Here is a 17,221-nt window from a genome sequence, read left to right on the forward strand (position 1 = left end):
TTGTTTTTTCTTGTGTTCCTTGTATATTTTGGATAATAGTTCTTTATAGGATATATTTTTTGCAAATATTTTCTCCCACCTAGTGTCCTCTCATCCTCTTGACTGTGTTTTTCACAGAGCAAAACTTTTTAATTCTAATGAAGTCTAGTTTGTCAATCATTTCTTTCATAGATTATGACTTTGGTATTGTATTTAAAAAATCATTGCCATACCCTAGGTCATTCATATTTCCTCCCATGTTATCTTCTAGAAGTTTAATAGTTTTGCATTAATTAACTTAATTTTTTAGATGTGGATGTCCAAGTGTATCAGCATATTTGCAAATATTTTCATATTTGTTGAAAATGTATCTTTTCTCCATTGTTGCCTTTGCTTCTTTGTCAATGTAACTTGCTGGGTTTTGACTGAGATTGCATTGAATCTCTAGATCAAGTTGGGAAGAATTGACATCTTGACAATATTGTGTCTTTCAATCAATGAATGTGGAATATCTTTCCACTTATTTAGTTCTTCTTTGATTTACTTCAGAGTTTTCAATTTTCTTCATATAGATCTTGTTTATATTTTGTGAGGTTTATAGCTAAGTATTTCTGAGGGTGCCAATGGAAATGACATTGGGCATTTTATTTCAAATTTTACTTGTTCACTTCTGGTATATAGAAAAGTGACTGGCTTTTGTATATTAACCTTGTATCCTGCAACCTTGCTTTAGTAACTTATTAGTTCCAGAAGATTCTTTTGTCTATTCTTTCAGATTTTCTACATGGACAACTTATGCTCTTTTTAAGTTTTGTTATATCTGTGGGGGTTTTTTTTTTGTTTTTATTTTTTTGTTTTGTTTTGTTTTGTTTTGTTTTGTTTCTCAATTACCTCCATTGGAACATCAGAGTTGAGGAAGACATTTGTGGGCGGATACAATTTCCCCTCTGATTCCCCATACTGAACTGAGCAGAGCTGGAATCAGCTCATTTGTGTTTAGGTCAAACCATTTGGAATGATGGTGAAGGGATGAGTTAGTGGGTGAATAAGGTAATTACTTCATCAGTTTTTCAGATTCTTTGCCTGATTTTTTAGCTATTGTTTCCCCCAAGTGCTTTCTTTACCCAAACAGCCATGGATGGCTGGAGATGCCTTCTCATTGTCTCAGACCTGGTACAATGCTTCCGAAATTTAAAATATGTAACTGGCTGGTCCTTGAGTCTGTTCTTTTGCAACACTGGTTGCCCAGATGATCTCCAGAAAGATATCTCCTTAATGGAGCAATCTAGGAACTTAAAATAAAAGATACCTTTGCGGGAAAGGAGAGAAAATGAGTGAAAATATCAGTGAGGGTGACAAAACATGAGAGACCTAAGTTTGGGAAATGAACAAGGGGTAGTGGAAGGGGAAGTGGGCGGGGGTTGGGGTCACTGGGTGATGGGCAATAAGGGGGGCACTTGGCGGGATGAACACTGGGTGTTATGCTATATATTGGCAAATTGAACTCCAATAACAAAAAGAAAAAAGAAAAGCTATTCACTTTCAAAGAAAAAAAAAGAGACCTTTGCTGCTATGTCCTATCCCTCACTCTCAACCTCCCAGAACACCGTAGTCAAGTAGCCCCTACAAGCAAATATTCTACAAATGTGTGTTCAACATTGATTTAGTCAGAAGATGGATAAACTTATTTTTTAATCAATAAAAAGTATATTTAAAAACATTTACTTGCTAATTCATTTCCACTACTCGCCAATAGGAAATGTTCTAAAAGCATTTAACAATCAGTTTCCATTTTTATGAAGTTCTCTTCTTTCTTCAGTTTGTTCATTTGTAATTTTATGAACCAGAAAACACTTTGGGAGGTATATGAAGGAGTGAGTAAAACATTCCACTTGCTGTTTCTCAAGAAACAGCACCAGGACACTAGTGATTCAGGAAATTTCAGCTGACCACTAGTGAACATGTGCATCTCAAAAATATCCAAATTAGGTGGACTGTTGCTAATAGAGTGTTGTTTTCATTTCCTTTTGAGGGCAGTGCCTACCTCAGTGAGACTGGAACCAATTTTCATTTCCTTAAGTACATAAGCAATTGATAGAAAAACCAGAGTTAGTCACTGCTTTCCAATACATTCCAGTCAAATGTCGAGTTGATTTGTTTTTACTAGTATTATTTTAACATCCTTTAAAAATTACCCTTCTCCTATCCACCTCTTCTCAGAGCTGCCCACCAGCCTGCCTCTTTTAATTGGCTTCAAAAGATTGGTCCCACCTAGTTTAATCATATAGTTTCTTTCTAAAATACTCTTCCTTGGCTCACTAACTTTAAAGTTGCCAACTTACTCTTTAATAATTTAACTCCTTTCTTGAACTGCCTCTTCTTAAGACCTCTCTTGACTTTCACTTCTAAAGGGGGGAGGAAAGTAAAAAGACTCACTATGAAATGGGCTAAGGAGTACATGAACCTTCTAACACCCTCCCTAACAGCAAGGGCTTTCACTCAGCCTGACATAAGGGCATAATATAACCCTAGTTTGATCTATATTCATCACATCCCCACCTTTATTCACACTTGAGTATTACTTGACTGGGATTTTTTTTTAGTTGGGAGGGGATGAGCATATGGAAAAAAGAGATAAGATTGATTTATACTGTAATTCTACACTGATCAATTGCAGCAATATCAACTATACTTCTATTTAAAATTCTATATTCCAAGGACACCTGGCTGGCTCCAGTCGGTGGAGTATGCAATTCTTGTGGGGTGGATACAGAGATTATGTAATAAAACACTTAAAAATAAATGATAAAACTAAAAAAAAATGATAAAACTAAAATAAAATTCCATATTCCACAAGTCTATTTAGCAATGTTGTTCTGGGAAGCAATTTGGAAATATGTATCAAAACCTTAAGAATATCTACATTAGTCAAGTTGCCTAAAGTCAGAAAGGCAGGTCAAATTGTTCTAAACAAAAAGAGGCATATATTAGATCAAGTAATTGGGAAAGTCTAGGGGAACCAAAAACTCAAATGATGTCATCAAAATCTCCCTTCTCTTTCCATTTCTCAGCTCTGCTTTTTCCTGTGTTGGTATCATTGTGGCTAAGATGGCCCATGCCAGTTCCAATCTTAAATGGCCTATAGTGCCCATAATTTCAAAAGAAAGGAGATGTTTTTATCCATCATTATCAGACTTAGAACTCCCTCTTAGTGTCTCTGCTTGGATCATATTCCCACTCCTGGACCAGTCACTGTGTCTGGGGTAATAGGAAACGGGACACTGTGATTAATTCCAACCACGTAACAAAAATTTCTACTAGGTGGAAGGAGAAGCAATTCCTGAAAGGAAATGGACAAGTGGAATAGAAGGTCAGTTTTATCATCTTTAAGAAGAAGAAGAAGAAGCAGAAGCAGGAGGAGGAGGAGAAGAAGAAGAAGAAGAAGGGGGAGGAGGATGAGGAGTGGGGGAGGCATTCTAGGCAGTCATAAACAAGGGATATCTATAGTCAACATTCATCTGCTTCTATGAATTTACTTAGGAAATAATCAGGGATGTGAGAGAGTTACAGGTTATTCATTAGAGAATTATTTATAATAATGCAAAATCAGAAAGAATTGAAACATTCAGTAATAACAGATTGCTGAATGAATTATATTACATATTCAATAAAGCACTATGTAGCCTTTGAGAAGTGTGTTACTGAAGAAAACTTAATGACATGAAAAAATAGTCATGATATATTAAGCATAGCAGAGTGCAGAGCATGGTCCCAATTTATATGCATTTTTGTACATACACACATTTTATCTATATAAAACATAATGTGCAAATATTATGAAAGACTAAGAATATATAATGTTGATTACTTCTACTTGCTGTAATTAAGAGTAATTTTAATCACTCTGGTACTTTTCTCTATCTTCTACAGTAAATATATACTTTTTAAAATTAAAAACATCATTGAAAAACTTTTAATTACTACTATCAATTTAAAACGGATCATGCTATTTCTCTCTGTATAAGAAGAGCTGAAATGGAGATGCTAATTACTGGTAAATAGCGAACTTTGGTTAGACTTCAAGGAAACTACTTAGGAGAATAAATTATTCACCAAGTTTTCTAAGATTAGCTAAGGGCCAAATGTGTTCTCTATTATATCACATTTCTATATTTTGAGACTTTATGTGTATGCACACAACTAAGTCTTTCAGAATGAATCAAATAGCTAGATCCATGCCCAAGCACAGGTCCAGATAGCTGTACAGGGAGAGGGTTGGAATATCCTTTCTGAGCTTCATAATTACTCTTCAATCTATCTGGAGAACCTGAAACATATTTCCTGCTGCAAGGGACAAGGAATTTTTCTGGTAGCATTAGAAATATTCAGATTAGGGGAGACTACTTCAGCAAAACAGAGAGCAATAAACAACCTAAATGAACAAATCTATAACTCCTAAATTGCTTACTCCCCTTGTTTCAGTTTTCCCTGGACAATTCCGTTTTTGAATGAGACTCTGCATCATCCAAAGAGCCTCTGCATTATCTGACCTCAAAAGAGGATTCAATAATTGGTCTCTCCCCAGTTTACCAATTAAAAATATCAATGAGCCAAATCTTTATAAGCCCAAAGGGAAAACCGTAAAAAATTATACCAGCGACTTTTAGAAAAGTACAAAACTAGAGGAAGAGACAAAAAGCAACACTCCTATTCATTTATTTGTATCATTACCTGTGTCCATCATTTTGTCTATAAGCTAGCCCCATTTGTTTTTGAATTACCTTACACGAGAGGCAGCTTGATGCCATAGGAAGATGAACTACTGAAGCTCTCTAATGAAGATGACATTTGTTCCTTGATGCCCTTCCACCGTAGGACACAACTATTCATAGAAGTTTGTTCACAATTTGCTTTTATCTGACAAGCTTGTTCTTGTCTCCTGAGTAGAAACCTTAAAACATATAAGATACAGCAATGACCTACACAATATTCTTTTATCTTCTCTATTAACAGAACCCCCAGGTATCTTTGGCTTGGCACTGTGCCCAGTTTAAAACCTTCATTTTCCAGCATAGCATATGTAGAGATGTGCCACTCAGAGCCCCTTTCTTCAAGAAAGGACTTGCTACCGCTTTCAAGGAGTGTGGTCAGCTGATAGTCTCATTTATCAGCTCCAGCAAATTCCAAACTGAGATCATGCTCTCCTGGGACAGCTCCCAGCCAATGACTAAGCAGGATGATAGTACAAAGCCTCACCATTTCTGCCCGATTCAAGACTTCCCTAAAGGGCAATCTCTGCTCTGGGGCTGCACACAGGGCTGACAGAGCTTCTCAGATTTATGTTAGAGAATAATAGCTCCCCTGCCCAATCTGGTGTCCTGCTTCTTTCACAAGTGTTACTCCTCTTTAAACCTTTTGCACTCCTAACTCCATCCAGCACCTGCTTCCTAAACACAACAGGTGACATCCAGATTCCTTGTGGTTTTGGGTGGCTACATGGCCAGTGACATGCAAATGGAAGTGGGTTAGGTGGGATTCTAGAGAAGCTCTTTAATCAGAAGCAGCTCAGCTGACATGGACCTTTTGCCCTTTGCATGTTCTCATCCTTCTGCTTGGGATACGGATGTGATACAGATGTGTTTTGAAGGGTAGAGCAGCTATCTTGTGAGAATGGGGTAACAAGCAAAAGGTCTAAAATTGCATGCTAAAGATGCCAGAGTAGAAACCTGGAAAGCATTATACCTCCCTTGGATCATACCTCCCTTGGAGTGCCTACCTCTAGGTTTCTAATTTTGTGCAGCAAATAACCCCCTTGACTTGTTTAAGCCTTGATATGTCACGTTTTACAATGGAATGCAAATGTAACTAATAGGTAGGAAATGTTCTTGGTATTAATCATGTTGTTAAACAAAACCAGCAGGATACAGAGCAATGTGCAAAGCATGCTTCTAATTATTTATTTACACGTGTGTTCATATATAAAACATATGTATATGTTAAAACATATACATAAACATAAAACATGTTTGTATATGTGTTTTTATACATATTATACACAACTTATTTATATAAAGCTAGAAGATGTGTTTAAGAAAAAAAGGAGGACTTCCCATATTCACCTGTCCAGCCAAATGGACTAAATCAACCTCCTTCAGAAGGGGATTGGGAATGACATCAGGCTCACCCCTCTCTCTTTTTCTGTAATGACTTAACTTATGAGGAATAAAATAATCAGCATGTGAAATATTTTTTAGTGTAAGACAGAAAGCAAATATTTATAAGTTTTATGTATTATAAAATATATATTGATTTGCCCAGGAAAGTGCAAAGCCAAACACTGCATATAATTCAAGTCAAACAATTCTTTTCCTAGTAGAGTAGAAGCTTTTCAAATTTCTTTTTTTTTTATTAATTTTTATTTATTTATGATAGTCACACAGAGAGAGAGAGAGAGAGAGGCAGAGACACAGGCAGAGGGCGAAGCAGGCTCCATGCACCGGGAGCCCGACGTGGGATTCGATCCCGGGTCTCCAGGATCGCGCCCTGGGCCAAAGGCAGGCGCCAAACCGCTGCGCCCCCCAGGGATCCCGCTTTTCAAATTTCCATCTTGTCATTATCCGGGAGTTCCCAATGAGAAGGCAAGAAACCCAACCTTTAAATTTCTAAGGAAAACCAGATAGCATTCATGGGGTTTTGAACTAGAAATCAGGAAATGTGAGTTGTAGACCTAATATACTGAAAAACTTTAACTGTAAAGGCTATAATAGGACTTTTCTTATTCCCTCACAGGAAGTTGTAAAAATCAAATGAGATAATTACTGTAACATGCTACACAAATATAAATTAGTAATAATAGTAGTAACAACAACAACAAATGTTCTTTCTCTGCTGCCAATCACTGTTCTACATACTTTACACATTTTAACTCATTCAATGCTTGCAACAATCCAATGATACTATGTGATATGATTATGTGGCCCAGAAGACTGGGCCCTCGAATATCCTGAGGTCAATTCTCCCTGATGTATGCATTTTTTTGAGTGGCCATTCATATGTTTAACAAATATTCTTTATTAGCATTTTTACACATTAATAAATACAGGAAATGTGTTTAATTGTGATTGAGTTGAACATTAAGCTACTTCTATATCTTTGTGCTTCTAATTATTTTTAAGAAAAGAAGACAAAGGGCAGCCTGGGTGGCTCAGTGGTTTAGCGACGCCTGCAGCCCAGGGCCTGATCCTGGAGTCCCAGGGTCGAGTCCCATGTTGGGCTCCCTGCATGGAGCCTGCTTCTCCCTCTGCCTATCTCTCTCTCTTTCTCTCTCTCTCTCTGGGTCTCTCATGAATAAATAAATAAAATCTTTTAAAAAAAAAGGAAAGAAAAGAAAAGAAGACACATGAGTAAGGAAGAGGCAGGGACTTTCATTTACCCTTTCCTCATGTGTTTGCCTTAATCCCAAGAAAAGGGAACCTCTACTCCATTTCTGTCTTCTTTATATTCGCCCTCTCATGGTTCCTCCTCATAGGAATGCCTGAAATGATTAGTCAGAATTGGGGATGATGGTTGAACTCCTTTCACTGGCAGGCTAGATCTGTGTTGAAGGCTAAACACTAGTGTTCATGATTGTCTTCTCTCATTCACTTCTGAGCTCACACCCAACAGACTCTACTTCCTGTTGGAGTGGCAAGCGTATACCGGCAGGGCCTGGAGCCCATGTTTTGAAAAGAGGCTTGTGGTCCTTTTTTGTCTGCTGTTTGGATTAGTGGACTCAGGATCTGTTCTCAAGGTCCTGCCTATGTCCTCACAACAGCATCCCTGAACATGCAAGGACAGAGATCTATTAATCAGCGTGCCAAATAGGAAACCCCAGCACAGCCAGACTCAAAGTGTAGTCTCTAACACTGCAATCTATCTCGGCCTTGCATTTGGGGGAATTTGTGGCTACTGCCTAGATTAAGAGAGTGGTGCATATACTTTTTATTGGCCTAGTGATCTTTTCATGTATGTTCCTAGAAGAGAAGAGGGTTAGTGGCACCCTAATCGCCTAAAAGAAATCCAATTTTTAACTTAAGAAACTTTATCTCCTCTGCTAGATGGAACCATATGTTCTTCTTCCATGTGTCCGGGTCATGGCAGAGGATTTGACCCAGAATAGTGGCTCAAAAATGCTTGTTGGGTGAATTAATAAAGCATGCTTAAAAAAAAAGAGGAAAAGTGGAATTTGAAAGAAAAATTGGAAAGGAGAAGAGGTTTCCAGAAAGATGAGAATGTAAACTAGATTAGACTGAGTAAGGAAAGATACAGCCTTTCACAGAACCAAGCCAAAGTACCAGGAACTGAACCATATGACTTAGATCTAACAGAATTCTCCAAGCCAAAAGGTCAGGGTCAGAACACAAGGGCAAAAGTCCTCGGGCACAAGCAGAGATGACAATTAGCTGTCAACAGGACTGCTGCTCTGTGACATATCTCTCCACAGGTAGGTCTTGACATATCCACTAGCTGACACCCAGCAGCTAAATTATCTTGGGAAGTTCAGTCACAGTATCTGTCAATATCATGTATTTTACATGTCAAAGAGGAGCAACTAACATATGACAGTTAAAGTTCCTCTTAAACAATAGATGAAAGGCATAAAAGAAATGATATGGGCAGTTCCCCACTTAAAGATATATATTGTTCAATGAATTCATTAAATTTTTATCAAAATAATACATGTACAGTTAAAACAATCAAATAGTGAAAACGGGCTTGTAATAAAAACCAGCACTTCCTGTTTTACCATTCACTAATCCCCAATACACAATAGGTGATTCTTTACCTTTTATCTATTTCTTTGGCATTTTGTTGTCATTGTTGTTAGAAAGGGAAAGGGAGGGGAGGCAGCAGAGAGAGAATCTTAAGCAGACCCATGCCCAGCATACAGGCCCAACACAGGGCTAGATCTCACAACCCTGAGATCATGACCTGAGCCACCCAGGCGCCCAAAACATATTTCTAAATAATATGCCTACACAGCTGCTATTTCTTGACTTACTAATTTTAGAAATCTATTGACTGCTTATGGAGGATAAGCTCTAACTCTACTTTCCCTATCTTTATTCACTCAACAGAGTTAGGTCACAATTTGAGGGTAAATCAACAGTATTATTATAACTATGTACTTGTTTACTGTTGAGATAAGTAATGGGGTTTTTTTTACATCTTTTTTTTTTTTTTAGAGTTAATAACCACTGCCTCATTTTTTCCTTTTCTTATTTTCCAGTGTTCATAATCCTGATTTTTTTCTATCAATCTGCTGTACTTGTAGCAATAGTTTTTCTGAATGCCAGACACATCATTTATTCAATCAAACCCCTTTTTTCCCTAAAGCCCTCCGCTCTGGTTCTCCATTCCTCTGCTCCAATCTTGACTGGCCTTTAGACCCGGGGTGACTTACTGGGACTTAATTTGTCAATTTCTTGTGGTGGATCCTTTGTTTCTAGATCCTTGATCTCATTTCTCAGTTGATGAGTTTATACTTTATCCAAGTGTTAGCACTAGTATTTTGTTTTGTTTTGTTTTGTTTTCAACTCATTTTTATCAAATAATAAAGACCAGATGCAGTTAAAATATTCTAAAAATAATATAAAGTCCTATTTAACAGAAATGATAGAGTTATCCAATAATAAGCAGGCAGTATCTGAATGAAAAGTCCTTCACTCCTTGGGCATATTTGGTGTGTGGAAGATTAAGTGTTATAGAACAATGCACAAAAAGTGAAGTCCAGGTTGTATTAACGAATCTGTGAACTCTAGGTAAGGTACTCACTTGGTATTTCTTCAAACCAATATCTTAAAGATATTTCCTTAATTGTGTATGCACACACATAGACTAATTTGTGCAAATTGAAATTTATATTTTTCTTCATGTCTCTAACCCTTATGCCAGCAGAATATTCATCTTTAAGTTCCCTCAAAACAAAACCCCACTTAAAAATAAGGTAAGTGATTCAAGTAGATTTTTTTCTGAAAATTCTAGTGGGGAATAATGCATGGCTTTTCATTAAAAAAAAAAAAGAAAAAAGAATAAAGAGAAAAGGGGAGGGAGTCCTTTAGCTGTATCTTTTCTTTCAAATTTCCATATTTGGCTTTAAAACCCCTCTTCCTCCCTGTAGCAGTAAGCCCTCCTGACAACTATCCCTGCTTCATAGAGCTCCCCCCTTCTCTCTCCCAAACTCTCTCATGCCAAACACTTGCACTCTGCCCAGTTCTTGTTCCAAACTTGCACAACAACCATTTGTTATTACTTATTCCAGTCTTGCAGTGTGCCAAAGGCTCCTAGATTGATCCACTAGTTAATTGGGATCCATTTTCTTTAGAAGTCGGTGAAGGATTATTAATAATAAATAAATGTTCTTCTTACATGTTCAAATTCAAACTAACAGATTTCTTATATGCACTAAAATTAGAATTGGACTAATTTCAGTTTCTCCACTTATATAAGGAGATGCACCTAAAAACCTAGGTTTATCAGCAACAAATTTCCAGATTGGTGGAAAGGGCATGTTTTATGCCACTTCCAGATTCATGCCCGTGTAGCTGGCTGAGTAACACTGAGAGTAGGCTATTTGAATGTGGAACAAGTGAAATCAAGGACAACCATGGAGTGTTCCAGAGAAAGGCAAGTCAAAGAAAATACATGCCGGGTGTAGGGGGAGGGATTGGCAGGTGTAAGGCAGCATAATATTCACTATTTGGTTTTTCTGGACTGTGAAGGAGAACTGTTGGATTTTCAGGCAGGAGAATTAGGCAGAGACTAGATTATGGAGAGTCCTGAGGCCAAACTGAGGAGTCTTTGGATTTCATCAGTAAAGCAACAGCAATGGAAAGTTTTAAACTTTTCTTGGTATGTTAAAAATAAAAGTAAATGTGAAGAATGAAGAAAGAAAAAAGAAAAAGGAAGGACACCTGGGTGGCTCAGTGGGTTAAGCGTCCCACTCTTAATTTCAGCTTAGGTCATGATCTCAGGGTAGTGAGATTGAGCCCCATATGGGGTTCCATGAGGGCATGGAGCATACTTAAGATTCTCTCTGTCCTCCCCAAACTTGCATGCTCTGTCCAAAAAAAAACAAAAAAACAAAAAAACAAAAAAACAAAAAGGGAGTGGAAGGAGAGAATGAAAGAAAAGAGAAATAAGGAAATCCTAAGAGTTCGAAGAAGTCTTGACATTTATTTATTTAGTCCTACCATCTTCTCACTGCTGGAATCTTTTCTTGAATCTCATATTAAAGGTTCTATATCCCAGAGTTAACTAGACTTTTTTATTTTGAGGTCATTGTAGGTCCACCCGCAGTTTTAAGAAATAATACAGAGATTATCTATATTCTTTTTTTTAATTTTTTATAGATTTTATTTATTTATTCATGAGAGACACAGAGAGAGAGAGAGACAGAGAGAGAGAGGCAGAGACACAGGCAGAGGGAGAAGCAGGCTCCATGCAGAGAGCCCGACGCGGGACTCGACCCTGGGTCTCCAGGATCACACCCCAGGATGCAGACGGTGCTAAACCACTGAGCCACGGGGGCTGCTCTTTTTTTTTTTTTTTTAGATTTTATTTATTTATTCATGAGAGACACAGAGAGAGAGAGAGAAGCAGAGTATTTATATTCTTCATATAGTTTTTCTCCCAACCCAAAGATACCAATTTGTGTAATTATAGCACAACATCAGAGCCATAAATTGTATTTACACGATCCATCCACTTTATTCAGATTTCACCATTTTTACATGTACTTACTTATGTGTATGTGTGTATTTAGTTCTTTGCAATTGTATCACATGTATGGACTTACTTGTTCACTACCACTCAAGATACAAAGTAGCTTTATCACTAGGATCTTCATGCCTCCTTATTACAGCCACAGAGATCTCGTTCCTTAATCCCTTAAGAACCCTCTCAATCTGTTCTATTTTTTTCATTTTAATGTCATAAAAATGGAATCATACACTATGTACCATTTTGAAACTGACCTTTTCCTCAACATAATTCTTTGATGATCTGTTCAAGTTGCATGTATCAATATTTAATTCTTTTTATTTTTAAACATTTTTAAGTACAGTTGACATTCTGTTTGTAACACAGTAATGTAACACAAAGTTACATTAGTTTCCAGTAGTGATTTGACAAGCTCATGTGTTATGCTAAGCTCACCACAGATGTGGTACCATCTGTTACCATGCAGTGCTATTGCAGTATTATTGACTATATTCCCTATGCTGTGCCTTTTATTCTTGTGACTTATTCATTCCATAACTGGAAGACTGTACCTTCACCCCTATTGCCTATCCCTCCATCCACCTCCCCTCTGGCAACCATTTTGTTTTAGATATTTGTAGATCTGATTCTACTTTTTGTTTATTCATTTGTGTGTTTTTTTTTTTTTTAGATTCCACATATGAGTGAAATCACATGGTATTTGTCTTTCTCAGTCTGAATTACTTCACTTAGCATAATATCCTTTAGGTCCACCCATGTTGTCACAAATGGCACAATCTCATTCCTTTTATGGTTATGTAATATTCTATTATATATATTATATATATATACTTCCTGACAAACACCAGGTATAAGGTGTGACATTTAGTTCTTTAATCCATCTTGAGTCTATTTTTGTGTACAGTATAAGAAATTGTGTCCAGTTTTTCAAGCACCATTTGCCAAAGAGATTGTCTTTCCCCTATTGCATACTCTTCCCTCATTTGTTATAGATTAATTGACAAGAATGGGTTTATTTTGGGATCTTTATTCTGTTCCATTGATCTATGTGTCTATTTTTGTGCCAGCACCATACTGTTTTGAATATCCATTTTGTATATCTTGAAATCTGGAATTGTAATATCTCCAGTTTTGTTTTTCTTTCTCAAGACTGTTTTGGCTATTGGGATCTTCTGTGACTCCATAGAAATTTTAGTATTATTTACTCTAGTTTTGTGAAAAATGTTGTTGGTATTTTGCTAGGGATTGCATTGAATCTGTAGATTGTTTTAGATTGTATGGACATTTTAACAATATTTGTTCTTCCAGTCTGTGAACATGGAATAGCTTTCCATTTGCTATCCATTCTTTTTTATGGCTTAGTAGTATTCTATGGTATGACTATACCACAGTTTATTACAAATAGAGATATTATGAATATTTGGTTTTATGTAGATATAAATTTTTATTTCTCTAGGACAAATGCTCAGAGGTGTAATTATTGAATATGTGGTAGCTGTATATTTCATTTTTCTTTTTTTTTTGTATATTTCATTTTTCAAGGAACTGGCAAACAGTTTTCCAGAGTGGCTGCGCCATTTTACATTCCCACTAGCAATGTTGAGTAACCCAGTTGTGAAACAGATTTTTTTTTAAAAGGAAACATAATTTTCAAAATATAATTTAAAAAAGAAAAGAAAAGGCTTACTGACAAACCTAGGATAGTCTGCTTTCAACACCATTTCCTTGCTCTTCCACAAGGGAGAAGGGCCAAGGTTTAAATCTCCCAGAAGCCCTTTCCCCATAGAGTTGCAGGGTAGTGTCTGCCAGTGAGAAGCACTGCAGTGAGATGTGGACAATAGAAGAGAAGGTAAAGCTATCCCTCTCTGGAGGCCACCACAGGCAGATATGTGAGCTAATGTAGACCCAAAGTTCTTAGTAGTCTCCAGATGAACCCCTACGAACTGCTTCAGAACTATTGGCTGCTGAAACTGCCTTCATGGTGCTGCAGCTGTGATGGCTTGTGGGAGCTTCCCACACGTTCTTGACTTTAAAAGTAGCTTTTAAGGGAGCCTTTGAGAACTACCCACTTTGTGCTATAGGCTGAAATCATTGACAATAGCATCCTTACCTGTGCTGGCCCTTACAAAATCTGCATGCCTCAAATTCCCTGTATTAAAACCATCCACTCTTGGAACACACAGATGGTGTCAGTTTTCCAACTGTTGCATAGGGTTGGCTCCTTTTTATTCGCCAAGAGCTTTTTGAACTTTAAAGATTAGGGGCAACCCGGGTGGCTCAGCAGTTTAGCGCCAGGTAAAAAGCTGCTTGCATCCCATCAATATTGGCTTTTTATTTGTTTTAACTTGACAAATGGTAATCTTGATTGTGAACTGGCAACAAGGATGGTTTGGAAGCTTATTTCAGCGTGGCCCATTTCAGGCTGAGCAGGCATGAGGCTTGTGATACTGCACTGACTCGGGGGCTCAGGCAGAGTATGTGAAGTTCCTGCAACAAACAGCCAGCAGGGAAGAAGAGTAAGCCATATGGCTTCTTCAGTCTGGGAAGGAAGAAAGTGGCCCAGTATAATCTGGAAGTCAGGTGAGAGATTGATCAATTATCTTTGCTCTTATATAACAGACTTACCACCTGTGAGCAGAGAGTTTTGGGAGCAGGATCCAGCTCCAGGAAAGATGGGCTGGAAGGTGCCAATGTGGGTACCAAATTCCTAGTTGCAAAGGAGCATTTAGGTACTAGTCAGGTTAACTTAGGAGGAGAAATTAAGGGAAAGCTGAGGAGCAAATAACAGGCTTGGGAAATGCTGCAATGAAGAAATCTGAGGGGTACAACTGTAGGCACTAGTACTGGTGCCACCAGATTCTGGGCCCCAGAAGTATGACTTTATTTCAAGCCACTCTGGTGAGGCAAGAGCTGCTGAGATAGGTCCTTATTAAGGGCCAGACTAATTCTAGAGTGGACATCCAATCATGAGGCTCTGGGAAAGGCAAAGACAGAAAACAAGGTTGAGCCTGACTGTACATCTTTTTGCCTAAGAATTTGCCTAAGCAAAAGGGATGGAGAGCAAGAGGTACTGGTTCACCAAATCCTAGAAGGAGGTAAATAATCAAATGATGGGGAAAATTGGGAGGCAGATGAGCCTCTGGGACAGAGAATGGAAAGCTTCCAGAACTCTCTCCTTCTCACAGTTATGGGCACATAACTGTGTATCAGACTTTCTTCTAAATGTTCCTGTTCCCTCCTAATGTTCTTTTGTCTCTGTTCATTTTCTTACAAGGCTCCTCTTGGCTGCAGTCCCTTTCCCTTTCTCCGGGTGAACAGATCCTGTCTTCTGCCTTCTTTAAACCAGAAATATTTGGCTTTATGTAATAAATCCCATTTCATGTCATATTCTGGTTATTTGTTTACAGATTTCCTCCACTGTATCAGACTTTGGACCATGTGTTTTACATCCTTATATCTCCCCACAATATACAACATCGTGCCAGTAGGTCCTTTTCATTAAATGCTCATAACCCTTTTCCTTTCCTTTTCTCTTTGTTCAGGTTTCAGCAACCTATAGTCTACATGCTAAATCCAGCCCTCTACCTGTTTTTGTAAATAAAGTTTTATTGGGACACAGCCTTGTTCATCATTTACTTATTACCTATGGCAACTTTTGCCCTAACAGAGGAGTGTTGAGTAGTCTTGACAGAATTCTCACAGCCTGGAAAGCCAAGAATATTTATTACCTGGCCCTTTACCCAAAAAACCCCAAAGCTTGCTAATCCTTGCTCATTTTTAGTAAGAAAAGAGATTTTGCCTTTTGAACTTGATCCATCAAGCCACTCACTACATTCCCTCTCATCTTATAAAATCCTCAAGCGTTAGAATTATGAAGTATTTGAGAAATATTCATCATAAAATAGAATCTCAGTTAAGGAAGCATCAGGGGTTACTTAAGGACCCTGTAGTAAGCTCATGTACAATCGAAGAAGCATCTAGAAACCTGTCAGACATAATTATTATTGCAAAGCAATAAACTAACATTCTCAGATTTGTAGATAGTTTTCCCTGAGCTTGGGTAATATAAATCTGCCATTTGTGTTCCAACCCAGCTGGAATCATTCTCTCTCTTCCTTCAATGCTTCCAGAATACTTGATTCTCTTTGTTACAGTGTCTACTTCAATTGGCCTTGCCTTAAGTTCTTTGCAAGAGTATACATACAGACTAAGGTTATAAACACTCTGTGGGAAGGAATTCTTTTCTCCAGCTCTGTGGCCTCCACAGAGTTTTCTCAAGATCAATGGTGATTGAATGGGTGTCATTAACGCAAACATGAAAAATAGGTTTACAATAACATTGATCTCATCAAACCATGAACAGAATTTCAGCAGAGATTCTTCATACTGTGATTTACACATATGCATGTTCAATCCTGTTTATTCTACTCATACCCCTCTTTAGTTTTCTCACATGTGTGTACAGAAAGAAAATCATCTCAAGAATGTCTACTATACAATAGCACTCTGTTGTTTAAAAAAGAGAGAGAGAGAGAGACAAAACAATTCTCTTGAAAAAGTAAATGCCTTGTCTGGGGTCAAACAGTTTTCTCAGGAAATCAGCATTATTGTGAAACGGAAAACCCTCTGGACTTGATTTCCTTCACTATTCACTTCACTGTTAAACTTCAGCCTGGTAATGAATCCTATTTAACAATCCAAATGACAGATGATCCAATAGACCTCTTAGTTTTCATCTGTGTGAAGTAATATTTATAGTCCAGGCCCCATGGAGTCTAACTAGAAAAACAAAAAACTCTAGTGTACTTTATTTGCCTTTGTGTAAGAAAAGCTCTTGGTTGTAAGGTGGACAGAAACACAACTTGAATTTGCCTAAGCAAAAGGGATGGAGAGCAAGAGGTACTGGTTCACCAAATCCTAGAAGGAGGTAAATAATCAAATGATGGGGAAAATTGGGAGGCAGATGAGCCTCTGGGACAGAGAATGGAAAGCTTCCAGAACTCTCTCCTTCTCTATTTGGGATCTCCACTTCTCTCTCTAGGCTACCGTCATTCTCTATGTAGATCATCTATCTCTATCAGGAGGAAAACAAGCTATACGCAGTTTTAAAATCTTAGAGCTTTATTCTTAGAGATGAACAGTCCCTCTCAATTTTAATTGGAAAAAAAATAGGGAAAACCTTTGTGCCCAGGTTGGGTCAAACCTAACAAGATATATTATATATGGAAATGATATTCCTGACTTAACCATGAGGATAAGAGAAGAGGGAGGGAGGTTGAAGGAGAGAGAGTTCCTAGAAGAAGGGTATGAGGTTGACAATTCCATAGATGTCCTTTACCCTTTTTCATGGCATGGGCTGTCCTATTCATAAATCTCTAAGCTTCTGGAAAGACAAGAAAGAGGGCTAATAAAGAACAATACACTGGATACTTCATCTCAGAGAATAGACTTTCATCATAGCAGAACAGGTATCCCTCAGCTG

At 37.7% G+C, this 17,221-nt stretch overlaps 1 long non-coding RNA gene across 10 annotated transcripts in view; it reads right to left on the reverse strand.

The window, feature by feature from the left end:
* The window catches only part of LOC144297060 (uncharacterized), a 66,849-nt gene that overhangs the window by 16,893 nt on the left and 32,735 nt on the right, over window positions 1–17,221 (reverse strand). For 5 of the 10 annotated variants that reach the window (XR_013364119.1, XR_013364116.1, XR_013364114.1 and 2 more), the window contains one exon: window positions 4,761–4,930. The exons of 2 other annotated variants lie outside the window; for them this stretch is intronic. This is a non-coding gene — a long non-coding RNA (uncharacterized LOC144297060). Of the gene's footprint in view, window positions 1–2,321; window positions 2,385–4,760; window positions 4,931–17,221 lie in introns of all 10 variants that reach the window. 3 more of the 10 variants (XR_013364118.1, XR_013364113.1, XR_013364111.1) reach the window with 1 other exon arrangement.

Source organism: Canis aureus, chromosome 25 (assembly GCF_053574225.1).
Source record: "Canis aureus isolate CA01 chromosome 25, VMU_Caureus_v.1.0, whole genome shotgun sequence".
NCBI classification, from domain to species: Eukaryota; Metazoa; Chordata; class Mammalia; order Carnivora; family Canidae; genus Canis; species Canis aureus.